We start from the raw sequence: 23965 nt of genomic DNA, 5'->3' as shown, positions 1-23965 counted from the left end.
GTTGTGCATATTTCCTTTGTTTGTGTTTTCTCTTAATCGGATAATTGTTTTGACATCAGAGTCAGAGGAGACTGAAGTGCAGAATACAGAGATGCCAGACTTATCATTTTTGTAGAAAAGATGGCATTGCACTATGGTCCAAAAATAATATGACGAATATTTTTCTAAGTAGAAAAAGACACTAGAACAATGCATTTTTTCCTAAGTCAATAACATTTTATAGAGGAAGATGCTTTAATAAAATATGGCTGCCCTTGGGTGACTAAACTCCTGCTTTAGACTCATGAATCCATCTACAGATTATTCACAATGGAAGTATTGTTTACAGGAAATTCCATCCTCAAAAGGATGATCTAATCCTGATTCCTTTGGGCTGAGTCAATATTGATTATTCTCATTTGAGAACAATAAGTAATAGATTTGGAAAGGGTCCTCTCTTTGAGGAGCATTATTTGTTCGCTGAATAAGAACCTGAAAACAAAATTGTTCAAGCTTCAAGGAAGATATACCAGGACTACACTCATTACCTCCATTTTTCTCCAAACAAACGTATTTAATTACTCCAAGATTTATAAAGAGAAAAGTATTTTTGAAATTTTAAAAATAGCTTTTATCTAATAGGTATTATATCTAATATGGTATTTTATATACATAAGATGACCCTAAACATACTTAGAAGGCTTTCATATGGTTTTTTTTTCATGTGCATATAAAATAGACTAACCAAAATTTGGAATGACAAATAATTATCAATGAAAAGTTACCAGGGAAAAAACATAAATGCCTGTATACTTTACCTAGCAACAAAAATTTCTTTCTTCAATATGCTGCTTATTAAAATGTAATAAAAAATCTCTCCTGACAACCAGATGGTAGATGACATGATAAATTAAAGCCCCACATAAGTGTGAATAGAAAAAAATAACTTGCTGCTGACATAAATGACATTTACAATATCACATATGTTTTTTCTAATGAATATGAGATGATCTTGATATTGCAAAAGACCTTTATTCCAGAAATAAAACAGCTAGAAGAGAAAAAAATGAAGCAGCAACTTGCATTTCTATAGAAATAGAATATAATTTGAAAAAGAATATTTGAATAGTAATGAAAAATTGACAAAAATAGAAAGAATACTAATTATTTTTTAATTAGAACCTCCTCATTTTTCTTTTACTCCAATTTGTCAGATATGAAACAAAAGAGAAATTTTACACCTAATATATTTAATACCTGCCTAAGTACCTTGACTCTGGTAAAATATGCTCCAAATTATTGCATTAATACATATGTGATCATGTTATAAATTTACTTGCTAGCATTATGGAAAGTTCTCAGTAAGTGCTTATGAAAGCCTATGAGGGTCTAGTTTAAACAGACTTAATCTGAGGTATTTCTCCACAGCATACTGGCTCTGTGACTATTGTCATGTTACTGAACTACTCTAACTTTTTATTTCTTTTTCTATAATTGGGGATTTTATTATTATATAGCATAAAATAATCAGGAGGTTTAAACAGCACCTAACACAGTACCTGACACATACTAAGCCACCAATAAAGCATCAATCATTATTATAGTTCACAGGTTATAATGCCTGCAGATAAAAATATAAATTAAATACCTTAATATTAAATAAAGGCAATTTGCTATCTCAATTTTAAGTCTCATTTCTTAAACTCTAAGATAACCTGTTTTGGCAGATACTCTTCAACAGTTGCTATCCGTGCCTGGCTGTGAAAATGTTAATGGCTCTGCATGTTGAAAGGATCTCCACTAACTCTGTAAACAAAATGTATAAAAATTTCAGGAATTGTTTCTTGTTAGAAATGGCCAATAAACTGTTTATTGCTTTGCAAATACTGAACCTGGAAAAGTAATGCTACATCTGCTAAAAACCTATGGGAAGTAGCTGAATGGCCCACTGAATATATAAATATGGAGGGAACAAACAAGAATAATTGTGAGACTTTGTGAAATCTGGTCTTTGAGTATATTCATGACAGCTGAAAAGTTGTGGTGAGATTCAAAAAGGAAAAAAAAGAAACAAGAAATAAATTATATTTTTAGATAAGTTTTAGGTATATTTGAGCAAAACTCAGTAGAGAGCCATGGGAATGAAAATATTTAAACTGAAAATCTTCATATGTCAAAAAAATTTATGGTGGTCTAGATCAAATTTAGATTCAATTAGCCATAGCTCAGTGGTAGCACCTTTTCCTATCTAGGCATATGTGCAATATCTAACTTTGTCTGTAGTCTGTTTTAGTGTAAAAACAGACTTTGTATGCCAGCCTAATTCAATCAGTAAACACTGACATAAATCAATAATAGAAGAGCCCTTAATTCAGACTAAGCAATAATGAGAATTTGAACCCAACACTTGCAAACTAATGTACAGTTACATTTTAATTGGTGCTTAGTGAATAAGTATGTAAAAGTTTAGTCTGAAAACTAATCTCACATACTATAGTTAGTAGACAGTTAATTTTTTTCCTAGTCGAACACCATTTATGTCTCTTCTTGTATATTCAAGACACATAAAAGAAACTGATTTATAAATTTGTATGGATAACATATCGGTTAAGTTCCCAGCAGGAAACAGATGGTCTTCAAAATGTTTAAGTGAAGCAAGTTTTATAAAGGAACTGTGTACAGAGGTGAAGGTGAAGTTAAGGACACCAAGGGATAAATGCCCAAGAATTAGCAACAGCAGGAAGCCAGTACAAACCTGGGCAGAAGGGACAAAGAGAAGGTGCAGTGTTAATGAGAGCCCAGAGCTAGATCTGTGAAAAAGGCACAGCCATAAGAAGTTGTGGTCATAGAGAAAGGGAGCCAAGTCCAGAACAGTAAATATAAACACTCACACCAGCCTTTCCTCATAGCTATCATCTCTTTCAAAGGCAGAATCCCACTGGCAGAATCCAACATAAAGCCAGAGAACAAGGAAACTCGCAAAGGTTCAAACTCCCAGGGCACAGAATGAGGCAGAGAGGAGCTAAGAATGAATAAGGGGACTTGGGCTGAGTAAAAGGATAATCAGAAAATAAAAAGCAAAAATGAATAAAATGTGATTGGATTGCAAGCTTAATGTTTAAAGTGCCTAATAGTGATACTAAAAAAGAGATGATAAAACTTTTCTTTATGGTAACTGTTTAGCTATATGCATGAAATTGTTTCATCCACCACATTTCAGCTTTAAGTATTTTTAAATTCATACAAATGCATGCAATAAAATGCAATTACAGCTCAATTAAAGTTCCAGTGCAATTAAAGCACATTGAAAATAAATGATACAAAAAAACCTTTGGTGTTGTTTTTGTGTGCATTTCTGGGACTTTGGCTTTTTTAAGCACCACTCTGTTATTAGAAATATAAGGAAATATATGGATCTGCTATGTAGTTTACCCAAAAAATAAATCATAATAAATCATTTATTAGAGTAGTGCATTTAGATTGTATATAAAAATCTGAGATTTGAAATGACAAAGATAAGGTTTAAAATAAACATCTGTACACTCTAATTGAAGGATGTATGAACTGGAGTTTCAATATTTTTTTTTTTTAATGGCAAAGGTTGAGGAAACTGAAAAACTCAAAATGTCCAAAGATGTCTTGGACATCAACATCAGTAGGTGAATATAAAAACACTAATGCTGCATAAAACATCTGCTTTCATTTCCAACCAAAACGGCAAAAGCTACATGCTCACTTGTCCTCTAGGATACAATGGGTTAGAATGCTATGGGAGGTTAGAACCAGAACAGGCTACTACGAAATAAACAAATTGTTCTTTGATTCCTGTTATATTAAGGAATTCAAAGCACCAGGTTAAGTGATGTTACCACACAAAGAATTCTACATTGCTTGTTCCTATTTCTAATATGCTTATATTTTAAATGAGGAGATGAGACTTCAGGACATAAACATTCTCTATAACAAATACATGCATACACATATATGATAAAAGAATTGAATGAAAAACCATAAATTAAAAGATGAATAATCAGGAAATAATTAAAAAGGAAGTAGCACTTGCACTGAAACTTGGCAGATATGTAATAATGAGCTAGGAAAAGGAGGAGGACATTCAGAGAATGGAAAATAGGGTAAAAATAAAATTAACTACACATATATATGCACATATAAATCATTTAAGAGTCACTGAATAAATATTATCTTTCTAGAATATGATTTTAAAGGGGAAGTAATATATTATATGTATAGATAATGTTGCAAAAACAAGATAAGTCTAATTGTGAGTAGCTTTACAATGGCAGTTATCCCAAAGGCATAATCTGGAGTTTATCCCACAGGCAATAGGGAGCCATTGAAGCTATTTCTGCAGAGTAATGGTCTGATGGAAGAGTATAAGAATAATTGGACTAGTTAGATAAAAGAAGCAGGGAATAATACATACCCAGAGGGGTATGAGAGACTAAAGTTTTAAGAATTAATGATATTGATAAATAAGGGGGAAGATATCAGAAATGTTTTAGGGAAAAAAATGGTACACTTGCTCTTTGTTTGGAACCAGACAATAGTGAAAGATGAGGAGTTAAAGATCTCAGATCATGGTGATTAGAATAATGTCATCCTTGAGGAAACCAAGACGGACAGCTGGCCATAAACAGGGAGTGCTAGTGCCCTCAGGCTAACTGCAGTTCCAGCAGGAGCTTCCTCAGAGCAGCTCTGGAGAGGAAATTTCTGTTTCTGTACTCATTCCAGAATCTTCAGACTGTATGGTGACTCCAGGGAAATTTTTAATCTTCCTGCATTAGTAGTCCCAACCTGATGCTCTAGGGCAGTTTTAGAGAAGTTTTAGCCTCAGATTAAGGAAGTATGCTTTAGAATTATGTTCAAGCTTATGCCCTGTTGTAATATTTTGAGCGTCCTAAGATTCCTGGGGTTCTGAGAGGAAGGACAGAAATCATGGTGATGGAGCTGGAGGTGATGGTGATGGTGGTAGGTAATAGAAGGTGGACATCTCACTTTTCTCAAATTAATTTACAACTAAATCTGAGTTGAAGATTCAAAGTTTCCTTTCTGTCTTACCAGAAAAATTTCCAAAGTTCTAAATTACAGAAAGAAATATTCTGATCACATTAAACTGATTTGTAGCCAAATATTGTCTAATATAAAAACATTCAACATTGATATCAGTTATGTGAACAAAAAAAAAGATAAAATATATTAAATTTTGTTTGTTGTATGGCTTCAGAGAAGTATGTCTAAAAAATTGCAAGACAACATATAACAACACAGTGAGAAAGAGTCAGAGACATTAATCCACTAAAGAAAAACACTGCAGTGTAGTTTCAGATGCTGAATCAGGAACTTTCTTTCCTTGTAGTTATTCTTATGGTGCTAATATTTTCTGCTGTAAACTCAGGACGGGCCCTGCATATATCTGGATCCCTACCTCTCCTCACAGGCTTGTTTTAAGGACAGAATGAAAATAGGAACGTGAACTGCTTTAAAGAATGTAAAACCATATACAATCATGATCTCCTCTACAGAGAGAATGGTGATAGCTGTTCTGGTCACTGAATACCTGTAGTACTTTTGATCAGATTCAATCAGCGTTTGGTGAGAAAAAAAGAACTCGGGCTCGATAGTTCAAAAGAGGTTACTTAATATAGGAAACTAGTTGCTAAAGTCTTCAATGAGCTGAAAGGACAAAGTGGAGACTATGAGGCAAACCAGAGATTATCAGGAAGTATTTATCTATATTCCAACTCTATAGGAATAGAGGTGTGAAGAGAGGAGCTGGTGTTACAGAGCCTGGGATCTAGGACTATGAGGCGGTGGCTTGCCTAGAAGGAGGAAGATCTAAGAAAAAAAGGGGCTTTTGGTTGGGAGTTGGAACCCTGAGGAGATGTAACCAATGCTGGGGTGCTGCCTGAAGCAGGCAAGTCCTAACTTCATTTTTTCTGCCTGTGCCTCCTATTGGTGGAGACTGCATAGAAGCCTGTTGACGAGGGAGCTCTAGAAAAGTAGATTGAAGGGATCGGTTCACCACAAAACTGGGCAAATACAGATGGGTGAGGAATGGATCTGAGGGCAAATGATCAACAAAGACAAAAATAAAATACATAACTTCAATGCTAAATAGAAGTTACCATCTAGTCTAAGAAACAAAAGCCTAAAATTAATAAAATTATACTAACCGTCCTTGGATAAGCAGATTAAAGGCCTTGCCTATGACCAAAACTTGCCAATATGACTATCATATATAATTGAAACTCTTCTCCTTAGTTTAGAAAATAATTTTCTCTTATCTGGAGGTTTAGTAATCTCAAATCCCTCTAATATATCATCCATACTATTTATTGCTAGGTGAGCGATGATTCGAAATTTAAATACGATCTCGTCAAAGTTCTGAATAAAATCTTTCAATTCACTCAACATTATGTTGACTGTAGGATGAAGACAAAAGAATTTAGTGAGGCACTTCACAGTGTCCCTAATTTTACCTTGCCTACCTCTAGGATCTATGTTACACTCAAATTCAGAGTCCTAGCCACACTAAATTATTTATACTTCCAAAAATTACCATATTCTCAGCTTTGAGCCTATTCTCCCAGACCCCACTTTGGAAAATTCTGCCTCACCTTGTCCAACCTGCCTAACTAACATATATTCATATTCCAATAGTTAGTTCATGTATCGGGTTGCTCATGAAGTCTTTTCTGAGACCATCTGGTTAATTAGAATTGATCACCACTGTCTCTGCCACTACTGGTTCCTGCAAATCTGCAATACCAATTATAATTGTAGTTTGGAGATGCCTTATCAGAAGTTAAAATTGAAGTTTAAATTTTTCTCTACTTTAGGAAGACAGAAACTGAGCAATTTTTAAAGATAACCTTTTTAGGTGATTGATAAAATCATCTTTGGGTTTCTAGAGGTACTGTCCATGAGAAGAGTAATAATGTTGGGTCACAGATTCAAGGATAACCTCCCTTGGATGATAAAAGAGTAATCCAGTTTCCAAGCAATGAGGATTGCCAGGGAGATAAGGAAGACATGACTATTGGAATATACAGATGTTGGGACATCACTAAATTCAGAAACAACGTAGTTGGGGCAAGGTGACATGAGACCTTTGAACGGAAATTCATACATCTGGACTGTAGTTTTGGAAGATCAACCATGGACATGGTAGAAGGTTGCAATGGGATGAACTATGTTCTCACTGAAGAACCACTATGACACTGGTTAAAATGTGAACCAGTGAGAAGTCACTGTGACACTAACCCAAGGTCTTCAGCCTCTGTGTGGTGGACTTCAACAGCTGTGGCATCAAGAATCGTTGGCAGAAGTACACAATTCAGACTCCAATTGACCCTCTGCTTGGTGTAGTGGACTGACTTTCTTTTTTGGGCTCTGTAAACCAATATCGAGTGTAGTTAGAGTAAATGAAAGGGGGTTAGCAAGATATAGCACTACCTACCAATAGGACCATCATAGGCTTGGACAAATAAATAGAAAATAAAATAAATATATCCATAGTTTTTACGCTAAATTTCATACTGCTAAAATTTATATTATTTAAATATTGCCTAATTATAATGCATAGTTTACATGTCTACTAATTCTTCTAACATAGAATCTATTAGCATATCAGAAAGATTTTAATTAAAAAAGAAATTGTCTATAAATAAAAGAATCATTTCACTCATCTCATTTTTGTGAGATGAAAGCAAATTCAAAGAGGACGATTATGCTAAAATTATTTTTACATATAATGGTGAAAAAAGAAAAAAATCAAAACAAATAAAGATAATTATCTGATCAAAGCCTGTAACAGTTTGCAAGTAGGTTCAGGGACAAATTTTAAAGGTAGAGTTGAGTTGGAAAGCAGCAACCTATAGTTTTAGCCACTCTTATGCATACCAAGCTCAATAGATAATAACAGGTAATTAACTTCCCCGGGCTACAGAGTCAAGGTACATGGCCCATTTTCTGAGTCATTCATTTTCTAATACTATTTAAAAACAACATTACTAAATTTATGTGTGGGAAATTTTATAAAATTCTTGCAATTTTTTTTACAAAATTCCAACATCAACTCAGTTTTATGTGACTGAAATCAAAGACTAAATAACAGATGTCATGAAATGAACAAAGAATACTGTAAAGTTTCTTTAGAATATCTTAGAAATTTTTTTATCAATAAACAAGACTTTTCTTCAAACTTTCTAGAAAACGAATTGCTAAAATAGGGAAATGTCTACTTAAGTCTACTTAAGAACATGACTTTCTGAAGTCAGAGAACTGAACTTATTTTCAACAAAGCAAAGAGCTCATCAATGAGAAATAGTAAGAGTTCAGATATGAAAAGTAATGTAACCCAAGAGTCTTTTATGTGAAAAGCTCAGGTTCTGCTATGATAATATGTCTTAAGGTTTAAATAAAACTACAGTTTATCCCCTCTTTACCACGGTTTTGCTTTCTATGGTCAACTGCAATTTAAAAATATTAAATGGAAAATTGCAGAAATAAAAAATCATAAGTTTTAAATAGTGCAGCTTTCTCAGTAGTGTGTAATAAAATCTTGTGCTGTCCCATTCTGTCTCACGAGGGACATCTGCCCAGCAACATCACAATGTATAAGCTCCTGTTCATTAGTCACTAATTAGCTGTCTCAGTCATCAGACTCAATGTGGCAGTATCATGTGCTTATATTCAGGTAACCCTTATTTTACCTATTATGTCACAGCTGCATAACTTTTAGTACAGTATATTGTTCTAATTGCTCTATTTTATTATTAGTTATTACTGTTAATCTCTTACTGTATCTAATTGATAAATTAAATTTTATCACAGGTATGTATGTATAGGAAAACCATAGCATATACAGGGTTCAGTACTATCTGTGGTTTCAGGACCCACCTGGGGGCCTTGGAGGATTAATGGACTGGTGCAAATGTAAAAGAAAAAGCATTTTTCCCTCTGCATTTCTCCAGGGATTCAAAGAGAACTTATGTTTCTCATCCTCACTTCTCACTTTAATGTTGACCTTCTCCTTATTTCTTAATTTCTTCAAGTCTTATTCTTTTTCAATTTGTCCTTTTTTTGAAACATGTTAATCACGTATGTAAGAATGAAAATGTAGGAGGCTTTTATCGAAGTGTTAGAGTAACAGGAAGAAGAAATTGTAGAAAAGCAAAAGAAAGGCCTTAAAAATTAGATATTCGTAATCTTTGTTAGTAATAGACTAAGCTACTGAAACAAATAAACCAAGAGTTCAGTGGCTCAAGTAAAGCAGGACTTTACTCTAATGTCAGGTGAGAGTAGAGATAAGTAGAACAGGGCTGGTGTGGTCGTTCCATTATTTTCTAAGGGTAGTTTTAGTGCCCATTATTTTTTAATCCACGGAAAGGGGGAAGGAGAAAGCCAAGGGAAAGTGGTGTCTTCTTCACACAGACAAGCCGTGAGCTGACTACTTCTGGTCAAACCCTCCCCGCCCCCCAATTCTCCATTAGTCTCCTGGCAATATCTAGCTGCAACAAGAGCCTGAGAAATGTAGCTATTGCTATAGTATCCAGATGCCACACTAAAATTTAGGAGGTTCCATTTCTAATAGAAGGAAGCATTGTTCCCTCTTATACCATGTTATATGAAAAATAAGTAGCTTCTTTGTATTTTGCTGGGATTCTTCTACCCTTGCTACCTCCAGGATCTCATCCTTCTTACTTGCCTGAATAAGCTAAAGTATCTTCTTACTATGTTATACAGAGCAATTCACTTCATTTTATCTCACTTCTGCCTTCTGCACATTGCCTTGAAGATTTATTATCTCATAGAAAAAAAGCCCACCTTGGTATTTTCCTTAACAAAGAGTATATGCCCAAGTGAATTATTTTGTTTCTCCCGAAGGAAGTAGAAATTCAGACGGTAAGTTCTACAGAGTCATTTCTTTTTCTTTCCTATCACAGATAAGGAAGCTAATGTGGAAGACTGAATGCAACTATAAGAAATTTGCACATGAGGCAGTAGATTAAATGGAATCCTTAAATATTTCCATCCAGGGAAAAAAAGTTTCTGCTTTAGAAATAAAATGAAGCTGGCATTATATGCAGGTTGAATTGTAAGAACGGGGGTAAAAAAAGATGGGTCAATTCAGAAATACATGCATGTTCACAATTATTTATAACATCAAAGATATCTTTACCATTGCTTTAAAAATTATCTCCTTCCAAATATCTTATTCATCAGGTTAACTTTTGCCTGTTCTAGAAGTATTACATTTTGTGCCCCTACTGAAAGGTACCTTATAAATAGAACCCTAAAAATCATGTTATTGATGGATTGAAAACAAGGCATTTACTTAATAAATATTGTGCTAGGAACTTTACAAATTGCCAGAAATAGACAGATACAGTCTTTAATCCCACAGAGGTTACAACCTAGTGGGAAGAAAGACAGAGAAAAATACAACCATGAAGCAATCCAGCAACTCCCTTAGTAAAGGTCAGCAGCGGGTGCCACAGGTTCCCCACAAAGGCCACCCATGCAAGAACCAGAAGGTCTGCTCAAAGGAGCTGGCACCTGTGCTTTGTCCAGGGGTACAGGAAGGAAATTCCTCAAAAAGGATGAGTGCCTAGGCTAGAAGCAGCTTAGGTATTAGTGACGGGAAGGAGATTGTGCTAATTTGAATATTGTATCAAGAAGACAATAATGGAGACATGAGGCTGATGGCTTTTAGGTTTTCCTAAAATTTCTGAGTTTTCACATGACAGCAACAGAGAGTTACTGATGGATTTTAAACAATGAGTAACCTCAACAAAGTTTTATTTTAGAAAGATCATCTTGATGAATATAGAATGAAGACAACCTGAAGGCATTAGTCATGAATTAAGACACTGCTGTGTAGTAGGCTTGTGCTGCCTCTGCAACATCTGTGTAAAATAGCCATGGAGATTAGCTAAAAACTCTCAATTCCATCCTTAGATACAACCACTGTTAAAATTCTGATATACAAATATGTATGTGGGTATAATTTTAAATAACTACGTATAACTAACATACATACATTTTGAAATTAATAATTTGCATATATTTATTTACATAAAACTTTTTAAAATTCCTTAATAGAATTCAACCCTGAGAATCATACAAGTAGCCAAGGTAAAATTTTTCTGACCTATATAAGGTCATTTAAAATCTCTAAACAAAATCTCCCCTCAGCTCTTCATCACACACAGAATAGAAGCCTATTTGCCATTCTGATAAAAGCCTCATGATTTGACCACAAGAGATTTTCTGATCTCATTTCTTGCCACACTCACTCCTTCGGTCAAGCCATTCTGGTGGCCATGACAGTGCAGATTTTGTCTGTTTCACTCATAGTTAAATCTTCACTACCTAAAATAGCATCTAGCATCTAATGACCACTCAGCACATTTGTTGAATAAACTTCAAAAGCATATGTGCAGTGCAAAGCAGCTATCCAATTACAAACAGTATTTTTATTAGGTTATGTTCACTGGAGGAAGTTATCCAGAGACGATCTGCCCTAAGAATCTATGGTAGCATGTAACTATTACATAAAAATCATAATTATGGTAGATTGAGAAGATGTGTATACAATACGAAAGAAAAAGAAAAAACAAAGGGCACTTATTATAAAGTACATTTTTAATACAAGAAATTCTACATAAAATTTATAGTATATAAGTGAAATTTAACTTCTATGAAAATACAGTATTTCAGAAAGTATACTACCTTGGTTATATGTAAAGAAATGTATTCATTGTTTATTAACTAGAAGAATTAGAAGTTCATGGTCAGAGTGAAGTCTTAAAACTGTTTTCTAAATTCTGGTAATGGTTTTATATCTTAATCTTACTTAACTTATAGATAAGACTCTATAATATTAAAAATTAATGAATCTGTTTTCATATTTCCCTCTCTCTTCTCTTTCCCTCTCCTTCTTTCTCTCTTGCTGTCTTCCTATCTTTTTTTTTTCTTAGGATAGAATAGGAGAAGCATAACTTCCCAACCAATGTGTCATGGTGTTTCATAGTGCGTTACAAATCAGTAGGAAGATTTAGACTATTTTTTATATTCATTCAAGACTTTACATGTATAATTATAGTTGAACACCGTATGTATAGCTTAATTCCTGAAAACTCCTGTGTTTAAAATTATTATTTTGGCCTTTAAATTGCATTTTTAGCATCTACCACCGAAGAAATCTCTATCACATTACAACAGTGAACAGCTCCTCTAAGTAAAACGTTTAATCATCCCAGGTAGTCCTATTACTTCACTAGATTTTCTTTGGTAATCATCAGTAAAGTCCTTTTCTATGTGAATACTTAAAATAATAAGATTAGTTAAAATCCTTGGGGAAAATGGTAAGAAAAAGATTATTTTTCCATAAAGATATAGCAAGAAAAACCAATTTAAAATAAAGTTCTAAAATATTCAGCATGGTAAGTGAATATGTTAGAGCATATAAGATATCAGAGACACAAGACCATTTCAGCAACAGGAATCTGAGGTTCAAGTAATATGTCGTTTTCTTCACTGAGAAGCTATCTATCTATGTGTAAAATTGAACCACAAACTTAATTCTATTAAGTGGTATAAAGATAACACGATGCACATAGTGCAGTGGTTAAATTTTGAAAATACCAAATGTCAGCAAAGATGTAGAGCACCAGGATTTCACAAACAGTGCTGGTGGAAGTGAAAATTTGTATAACCACTTTGGAAAATGGGCATTATCTTCTAATGCCAAACAAATATACTCGGAAACCAAAAATTTCACAGAGGTATGCAGAATTCATACCTATGTGAAACAAAAGACATGTATCACAAAGTTTATAGAAAGATATCCATAAGAGACAAAAACTAAAAACACCCTACTTATATGTAAACAGAAAAATGAATAAATTATAGTATATTTATACAGTAGAATACTTTGTAAAAAAAAAAAGATGATCAAAGTATGACCACATAAAACAACATGGATAAATCTCCCAAATGTCTTGTTGAGTGAAAGAAAAAAGGAAAAAATATGTGTATACACACACACACACACACACACATAAAAACACACAATAGAATATGCACTATATTATTCCATTAATTTAAAATTCCAAAAGAGCTAACATAAAATATGATGTTAAAGGCCAGGGTTGTTTATACTTTGGATTGGAGATTGGAGGTAGTGATTAAAAAGAGCATGAAGGAAAAAAAGAGCATGAGGAGGACACTTAGGTTGCTGGAAATATTATCTTCCTTTTGCTAGATGGTGATTTTCAAGTAGATGTAGTTTGTGATAATTCATCAAACTATACACTTTTGATTTGTTTATGAGATTATTTTTAATATGTACCTTATACTTTGATAAAAAAAACTTATTAAAACACTCATTAATGAATAATATCTAAATAATATTGTGATCTGTATGCTAGTGAAGAATTGTTATAACCAGTAGAGTAACATTCGTGTACACTCTAAGAAAACTTGATCATCATTTAAAAATATTTGGCATGCAAAGTTCAAATGGCTTCAACATTCACATGATTAGGAAATTTCAGCTAAGAAAGTTTAATAATACATTTACATGATCAGGAAAGTTCAACTAAGAAAGCTGAATAATACATTTATTAAATAAAAATAGAAGGTGGTAAATTTAAATAATAGTCACAGTCTTAAAATACAATATAAAAGATAATTTTATCTAAATTTTTGTTAATGCTTAGAAACAAATTTCTGTCAGAGAGTTTTGCTACTGCCGACTTATGTAAAAACTTCTTGTCATTCATGGAGACTACATGAAAAGATAATCATTAAAAAGTGTTGATCAATAACAGTATTTTTTATCACTCTAAAAAGCACGTTTACTTTTTTACAACAAAAGCACTGAAAAGTATGCTAAAATTAATTGTTTTATAGAATTGCAAGCCAAAATGCTGCTTTAGATTTTGGCTATAAACCTGGCTTAGAAGCTGTTTGGAAGAACCAGCACAAAATGTTTCTCCTAGAAATAGATGGAGGTTGTATCGCTCAACAGGATTTGCCAAAGGATTGTTTCATTATTAAGCAAGGTAAGTAACAAGTTTACCTGTTTATTAAAAGAATAAAACTCAGGAACACCCAATGGAAGAGATACATGGAGCAAGGTATGGGGAGTCGGAGGGCATGAAACTCCCACGCCCTTTCTGAAAATCCCCTCCTTGAAGCACCAAGCCCCCACATCTCAAAAAAAAAAAGTCTAGTATAACAAAAGTAATGTTCACAGATGGAAGTTCAACTTTTCTTATTGAAAAAAATCTGGAATTTTTTGCGAATGCAATATTTTCATATTTAATATTTCATAAAATTTGATAATTTATCTTATAATTATGTAACATAAGGAAAGTATATATGTATGTATTTTTTTTACCAGGCCCGATATAGAATTTTTCAGATCTCTTCCAGTTCACCATATGAGTATTATCATTTTTTAAGCATGCCAGAATGCGAAAGTTTTGCAAAGCATTGATATAAAGAGTTTAGGTATAATTTCTTTCACATAGTTGCAAACGGGTCCAAGCCACAATAGATTTCAAATGAGTTTCTTCTTGCTGGATCATTTTGCTTTTGTTGTCTTCATCATTTCCCCAAATTCTCCATCTCAAAATGATCTTGATTGTAAATTCTAGGAAAGTAGGATTTTTGTTTTGTTCACTGCTTTACCTCATTTCCTATAACACAGCTAGTCATTCATAAATGAATTTGGGTTGAATACATTGTTTAATGGATGTAAAAATGATTTACCTGATTTGATCATGATTTTCTCAAGTTATTTATTTTAGGAACATTTTAAAGAATAAATGAGAATTAAACATTCCCTACATGTCAATTATGGTTGAGAGCAAAGCATACTTCTTCAGAATTCCTATTAGTTAAACGAAGACATTTCTTTATTCCTAAGTAAATCTAAGTGAGTCTTAACAGAGTTCTATGAACCTTACTAGTAGTGCTCTCTTTCCTTGTTTTTTTCTCTTATGCTTTCAACACTGACATCATTCTACACTTGCTTCCTGTTATAGAATTTTTGAAAAAGATTTTTTTCGTATGTCCTTTCAAATCCAAATGTTATTTGGACTCTGAAGACTATAACATTGTTGTAACAGTACAAAATTAAATGAATTTTGTCCCTTATGCTTATGTTGACAGATACAAACTAGAGAGAATGCATGAGTGCAACTAAGTAATCTAAGACAAAAAGTAGATTCGTTGCTTATCTTTGCCTAGTTGTTTCAGCACACAAAATATCTGATAGCATCAAGATTTACACTCTTTTCGGAAAGCTGATAGAATAAGTCATTGCTTTTCAGAAGTGATTATCAAAGACTTCTAAAATCCAGTCTCTTGCATCTTCGATCATGCCCAAAACCTAAATCTCATGAAAGCTTTTTCAGTCAGAATGGGAGGCTTATGAGAATTTTCCCAACCAAAGGAAAAAAAAAAGTCTTAGCCTGGGGATGATAAACAAAATGATTTTTTTTACAAGCAGTCTGAAAAATATGCTTCATGCAATTATGATATGTAAAAATATTTCAAAGATTCAATTTACAGGCTTCTAACTTAACTTTAGAAAGTTCTTATAATTCATTATCAGTTTAAACTAAATTAAACTACCAGCCTTAAAAAGAAATATTTTCTTGTCTTTTACACACATTCAGCCTATTCTGCCCTCAATGACCTCAGACTGAAAGACATATTTTATTAAATGAAGATTTGTTAAAAAAAAGAAAAAGCGATTTTAAAATCTAGATGAGTAACAGTAAACTTTATTCTGTCATTTTTCCTATTGAAACTCACAAATACAGGGATAACCTGATTTTAGAAAATTTAATCAAGGTTGGCAGGTGTGGGAAAAGACATAGAATGGAGTGAAGAATCTCTTTCGTGATGAGTGTTTGCACACGAAAGATATTTGGAAAAGTAAGTTCTGTTTTCTTCCTAAGAGAGAATAGCTCATGAGATTGTCTCTGACTTAGAAGAAACCATGAATCTTAAATAAAATTGAAAAAGATACAGATTGTTATTTTATGTCACAATCGCTTTACCAATTGTAATCTATATATAAGTAAATTTTTTTTAATTGGCATTCACCTTTAAAAAGGTTGACTTTAAAAATATTCAGTAACTTTTCCAAAACATGAAAGAATGTTTTTGGTTTTTTTTAATTTTCATGTTTGATTTTAGTCTCTTCCTAGCTCTGTTAGGTCCAAATTTTAAAAAATGACATACTTAGGATTGGTTCATACCAAATAGAATTATACATTCCTAGTCATTTTAATGACAACTTTCTCCTATAAAAAGAATACTTTAAAATTTGTGGAGGGGTGTTAGTGAGGATGTTTCATACACATTCTATAATTTATATAATGAGATCATAAAAATGAATTATCAATTTTTCAATCATCCGTCAGGCAATGCTTACAGAAAAAGAGAAAAGAATCCATTTCTTGTTTGAAGGACCTTGGAAAGAGATTCACTGCAACTTTCTCACTGTCAGAAAATATTTTACTACTTGCTAACTCAAATCTGTCACGCTTAATAATAAGCCTAGTTTCCCCTGTTCTGTCTTCAATATAAGAGAAATATTGATTACCATACTTTCACAAAGCCCTTCATATATTTAAAGATTTATTAAATAATTCCTCTTAGTAGTTAAATTCCTAGTTTTTTATTGTTCTATACTTTATTCAACTTATCTCTTTCTTTGGAATATTTTCCTTATTTACTTTCCTAACTTGGAATTTTCCTTTTATCTGACAAAAATTTGCAGTACTCTGAGAATACTTTTGGTTTACGACTGATATTAACTATTCTAAAAATTGACAAATGGCACATAATATTTTATTACATGTTTTAATTAAAAAGAATACTGCCAGTGTGTTTTTCCTTTTGGCAGGTGTTTCCTTTTCCTCCTTGCCCTATTTTCTAAGTACGGTTGAACTTTTCAACTTTTCTTATAGTACATTCCTACTTAAATGAGGGGTAACCTTATGCTTACTGAACAGCAATGAAGTTTTGTTAAGTAAAGAAATATACATCGTCAAAACTATTTTTGATAACTTTTCCTTTTTTTGATAACATCTTTTTGTATTTTTCATATTACATATTTTATAATCTATTATCATCAAGTACTTTTTAGACAAGGATGCTTTGGCTATTTCCTCTCTAGTTCACCAAGTTATAGTCAGTCTTAGTATTTTAATAGTTTCAAATATTACATATTTGAAAACTTAATACATATTAGAGCATTGTTTGTCTGTTTTGATCATTCTTCCACAAATTGAGTTATCTGGGTGGCAGAGCTTTAAAATCTTTTTTCTTCCTAAATGTACAAGTTTCAAATATTTCTATTTAAATAAAGTAAATAGAACACAATACTTTAAAAGTATTTTCATCAGTGTTATAAAACTGTATTGAATATAACTTTTAAAATAGTTATTCAATTATCAAATAATTAAGAGCAATATTTAAAATCAATTAGAATGAATAATTAATTATTGTTTACCAGAGCTAAAGAACATTACATATAAACATAAAAGCATATATATGAGAGAGAGAGCCAAGCGACGTGCGTGTGTGTGTGTGTGTGTGTGTGTGTGTGTGTGTGTGTATTCAGAGACCACTGGTTTCTCATATTCAATGTCCCCTTCTTGTGCAGTAACAGACTCAAAATTATTTTCGTATTGCAATAAACTCAGCTTAAACTTAATATTCCCTGCTCTTCCTGGATGCTAAGTGACTGCCACTTCCCGAAAGTATTTAGAAGAATTTGTAGGTAAATCCAAGTTTAATATATAGGTAATAGTCAATTAGGACATACTTTTTGATCCTTTATTTCTGCTGCCTGGAATGGAATGGATTGGAGTGGAGTGGAGTGGAATGGAATGGGGCTATCGCATCTACCTCGGAAATGGAATAAGATGGATCATGGAAACCAGAGATATGGAAGAAAGAGAAGGATAGAAGGTGTCCATATTCCTGATTATCATAGAGTCACTAAACCATGCCATGACTCTCTGCTTCTGTCTTTGTTTATGTGAAAGAAAATATAATCTTTTGTTTAAGCCACTTATTAAGAATTCAGAAATGTAATCAAAAGTTCAGGAAACAAAACTGGAGGTTTCATTCCTTAGTTAAAATTATGTAGTATAGTGGACACTGGTATACTGCTCAGATTCTGCCACAGCACTGAAGAACTTATTCCTCTTACTGCTGGGATTGTATCCGGCTGGTAATCTTCAGCTGTTGCCAACTCCAAGAATTGACCTTTGCCAAAAAAGAATCACCATACCTAAGGTCACTTTCTTGGAAACGACTAACATCCAGAGACTGGTTAATGCAGGGTTATAAATCCCCAGCCTCAATGCTCCAACAAGTCAAGGTCATTCCAGCTTCAGAGCTCTTCGTGGTGCCTGCAGGGGCTTCCGTCAAGGCTTCATGGCAGCCTAACTTTCCTTTACCCATTCTTTTTTCTTTACTTCCCCCGCAAGCTATGATTGTCAGAGCAAATCCCAATACACTTCCTGCACACTCATCTCCATCTCAGAGTATGCTTTCTAGAAAACCCAATCTGCAATGATATTAATAAAAGAGTTAAAAATTAAAGTATAATTCAGAGAACTTGGTTGCAATAGTGAGGTTGCCATTAGTATTAATAGAATAAATGCCCCCAAAGCAATTTATAGATTCAGTGTAATCCCTATCAAAATACCAATGGTATTTTTCAGAGAACTAGAACAAATAATCCTAGAATTATTATGCAACCACAAAAGACCCCAGATAGCCACAGCAATCTTGAGAAAGGAGAACAAAGTATAGTATATGATATCAGTTAGCATGATATAGGCTATACAAGGCTATAGTAATCCAAACAGCATGAGACTGGCATAAAAATACACACATAGGTCAATGGAACAGAATAGAGAGCATAGAAATAAACCCATGTCCATATGTTCATTTAATCTATGACAAAGGAGACAAGAATATACAATGGGATAAAGATAGTCTATTCTATAAATGGGAAAACTGGAGCAATATGTGCAAAAAAATGAAACGACTACCTTCTTACACCATATACGAGAATAAATTCAAAAAGACAAATGTAAGACCTGAAATCATAAACCTCCTAGAAAAAAACATAGGCAATAAACTCTCTGACATTGTTCTTAATAATATTTCTGATATACCTCCTCGGGCAAGGGAAACAAAAGAAATAATAAACATGTAGGACTACGTCAAACTAAAAAGGAAACCATCAACTAAATGAAAAAACAACCTACTGAACGAGAGAAGATATTTGCCAATGATACACCCAATAACAGGATAATATCCAAAATTTATAAAGAACTCATATAACTCAACACCAGAAAAAGGAACAAAAACCAAAAATCTAATTAAGAAATGGGCAGAGGACCTGAATATACATTTCTCTAAAGAGGATATACAGATGAACAATAGACATATGAAAACATGGTCAACGTCAGTAATCATCAGAGAAATGCATCACACACCTGTCAGAATGGCTATCATCAATAATTCAACAAACAAATGCTGGCAAGGATGTGGAACACTTGTGCACTGTTGGTGAGATTACAAATTAGTGAAGCCACTATGAAAAACAGTTTGGAGGTTCTTCATAAAATTAAAACTAGAACTACCTTACCCAGCAATTCCACTTCTGGATATTCATCTGAAGAAATCCAAAATACTAACTCAAAAAGATATATGCACTTCTGTATTCACTGCATTGCTATTTACAATAGCCAAGATATGGAAGCAACCTAAGTGTCCATCAACAGATGACTGGATAAAGGAGTGGTACATATATACAATGGAACACTATTTGTCCATGAAAAAGAAGGAAACCTTGTCATTTGTAACAACATGGATAGACCTAGACGGTATTATGGTAAGTAAAGTAAGTCAGACAGAGAAAGACAAATACCATATGCGCTCACATATATGTGGAATCTAAATAACAAAATAAATGAACAAACAAAACCAAAACAAACTCATAGATTCAGAGAAAAAGCTGATGGTTGCCCAATGGAAGGGTGGTTGAGGGGGTTGAGTGAAAAAGGTGAAGGGATTAAAAAGTACAAATTGGTAGTTACAAAATCGTCATGAGGTGTGAAGTACAGCATAGAGAATATAGTCAATAATATTGTAATAACTATGTATAGTGCCAATTGGGTACCAAACAATTCTGGGATCACTTCACAAATCATATAAATGTTAAACCCTTATGCTGTTCACCTGAAACTAATATAAAGTAATATTGAATGTCAACTGTAATTGAAAAATAAAAACAATTAAAAAATAGCTAGTACCTCATCTCTCATAAATGTACATATTATTTGTAGTTTGGTGGTAAAAAGCAAAACAAATAAAAATAGAAAGATTTAAAACTAATGTTTCACTTTCTATTTATTTATCTTAGAATTTTTTGGAGTAGTTCTCATCATGTGCATATAAAACTTTTAAAAATATTTAACAACAGAAGTCAATGAATTTTTGAGCATGTATTAAAATGAATGAACATCACAATGCACTGAGAAAAAATGATGATTAATACAAGTCTAAACCTGGAGAAGGTCATGATTGGATTAGCGGAACTAATTATTATACAAATTATTATATAAATAATCTTTAAAATGATATTCACAAACCCATTACCAATATCTCTAAAAAAATAAACAGAAAAACAAGTTATTCTAAAGAAATTCATGTTTCCTTTCTTCTTCTGAACTTATACACATGTTAGCAGAGCATTTGGGCAGCCATAATAAAGACTGTGTTTTCCAACCTTCCTTGCAGGTATATGTGTTTGTTTATGTGGCTAAGTTTTCTACAATGATATGTGCACAGATAGGTAATCAGTGGATATGATGTGAAAAGTACTCATTTAGTCATACTGTTACATCAAACTGCTCAGTTTATTGACCATAAATTTAGTCTTGATATAACTAAACACTAAAGGAAGTGGAGTTACAAGGGGTATTCACACTTCTTAAGGACATAAATAGTATTTTTTCATCAAAAGGAAAAGTGTTTACAACTGAAAACAGGCTTTCTAGCTATTATTAGAAAATGGTGCTTATTCATGCAGACAATTTAAATTCAAGAATTGACAGAGTTTAATGTTGTGGTCCTTGTGGTGCATTTCCACTCAAATATAAGTGCAAATGGCACTGCAATATTAAAAGGCTTGTCTTCCCTGGACGTCAATGAACATTTCTCTGGTAGGCGCTGTAGTTACGATTTGATATACATTTATGCCTGGTGCCACTTAATCAAGTAAAGTTTTCCCTTTCCATAAAAGGTTTTGTGAATTTCACAGCAAAGTCGTGATCATGTTTTTTAAAATGCAAAATGACATTTCCATCCTTCTTGATCAGGTACTGACATTTCCCCTTGAGCCTTCCTAAAGCTCATTTCCTCATAAATATCCAACTCCTTAAATGGAGTTCAAACTCATTTATTTTTTATTAAAAAACACTGCAATTAAATTAAGGTTTTTCTAACCAAGGATGAAAATTATGCTATCCAAATGTGTACCTTTCATACAAAAAAAAAAAAAAGAGTTTGCAGAAAAGAAGCCTAAGGTATTATCAAATTCTTCACTTTCCTTTCACAAGTTTAATATCTACTCTGAAAAGCCTTCTGCTGTTGAAATAATAACCATTTTATCAGTTATAGTGTTTATCATATTAAAAATTAGGCAATGTTGAAATATCTTACATTGCCAAAACATATTTTCAGATCATACAGTGATATTGTAATCACTCAAAGCACAAAACAATTACATCTACATGAAACAATATTCTAAAAAGTGGCACATCCTTTTGTCAACAATTGGTTGACTAAATTAAATCAGCTTTAAATGATTTTGTTTGTGTGCATAGAGTATTTTTCAATTCATTGAAATGTGTGACAAAAATAAAAGTCCAAGTCAAATACAGAACATAACTTCCTTTTTAGAAAAAGTTTATCATACAATATAGCTTTGAAAATGTGTCCTTTCCCTTTCCTTTTTCTTCCTTATAGGAGAGTGTGTGTGTGTGTGTGTGTGTGTGTGTGTGTGTGTGTGTGTGAGAGAGAGAGAGAGAGAGAGAGAGAGAGAGAGAGAGGAGAGAGAGAGAGAGAATGATTGATTGATTGATTGATTTTAAGAAATCAGCTCCTGGGATTGGGGAGGCCAGTAGAACCAAAGCAGGTTGAGGAATAGAGACTCACAGAAGAGTTACTGTTGCAGGTTGAAAGTGAAGACATACTTTTTTCTTCCTCAGGGGACCACAATCATTCTCTCAAGGCATTCAACTGATCGGATGAGGCCCACTCACATGGAAGTTAATCCACCTTACTCAAAGTATACTGACTTAACTGTTAACTCATCTAAAAAATACCTTCACTGATGTTCGACCACATATGTGGGTACCATGGTACAGCCAATTTGACACATAAAATTAACTTCTATTTATATAAGTATATTTGTCTCCGATTTTCATTTTCTCTGTGAAACATTCTCCTGGTCAGTATTAATTGATTTTGATACAATTTGAGGAGGCTTACTACATTTTCCCTCGTGGACTAGTTTTTCTTCTTTAATTAATAAATAAGTTGAATTTTCTTAGGTCACATATTTGTAGAAAATTTCTGTGGAAATGATAAGCTGGAGCAATACATAACCATAAGGCTTTTTCCTTCTTTGGTACTCCACAGACAGAGAGCATCTTTCCAATATGGCTCATCTGCGTGAATCCCTGTGAAGCCTGTTCTTCTGTTTCCCATAACCAGATTATATAAAAGAGTGTTTTTCCTACCATCTTGTGTCCTCCATTTTCCTCAACCTTATTAAAATTAAAGTGCAGATCTCTCACCTTGGATTTCTATTACCATCACCATCATTCTCTCAAATGTTTGTAATCTCTTCTCTTTCACAGAATAAAGCTCACATTCATGTGAAATAAATAGTAATGAGATGTAGAATAATGAGTGGTCTAATTAGATGAACTTTTTAAAAGGACAGGGGAGGGATGTGAAAATGATTGTTTAGTAAATAAATACTGAAAATTCAAAAGGAGAGACTTGGCGCATCAGTAAAAGAGATTGTACTGAGCTAGGAAGTTCAATATTTGGGAGGATAGGGTGGAGTCATTTTATTTCCTACTGATGTAGTCATAATCAGTGTAAATAACTGAGGTGTTTACAGAGTTAAGTAACTTTTCTTGTACCCAGAAGTCATAGCTGTAGAGTCCAGTAATAGGAGACAACAGGTATATTTTTCATAATAGTTTGAATACATTGGCTTGGGTTGTCACCATATGGAGAGCTTGAACATTTTTTGCTCTTAAGCACTGGCTAAAACCAATGTCAACAACTGTTATCTAATATCACCTTTCAAGTATATTTTCAAAGTTATAAATATATTCTTTTCTTTGAACCATACATAAGAAGAAATATGTAATGATAACCAGAAATATGTAGACAGATTCAGGTAAAATAAAATACTTTCCAAGATTTTTAAATGAATTCAGGACAAGACTTCTTTTACTTACATGTTCACAAATAATCATATAGCTTTATTTGAAAATATTCTTCATTTTCAGATTCTTACAATTTTGCTAGCTGCATCAAAATTTAGAGGAATATGGTATTTGCAACCCTTTATTAAAATCTAATCTTGAGACATTTTTGGCCTACTTTTAAAATTAAAAGTTTTTATAGTTTAGTGAAATTCAGCTAAATTTTTAGTGATTGCTCTCTTTACAGGAACTTCTCTTATTTACTATTAAGCCATCATATCCTAGTTCATGTAGATTAAAGAATTTTAATAATACAACCATTGAATCCTGCTGCTTATATTTTAGAATATCAAAGTGAACTAGAACAGCATAGATAATATATAGGAATTCACAGATACACTAAA

The sequence above is a fragment of the Pteropus medius genome, unplaced genomic scaffold (genome assembly GCF_902729225.1).
Source record: "Pteropus medius unplaced genomic scaffold, Ma_sr-lr_union100, whole genome shotgun sequence".
Taxonomy (NCBI): Eukaryota; Metazoa; Chordata; class Mammalia; order Chiroptera; family Pteropodidae; genus Pteropus; species Pteropus medius.
This window is presented reverse-complemented; position numbering follows the sequence as displayed.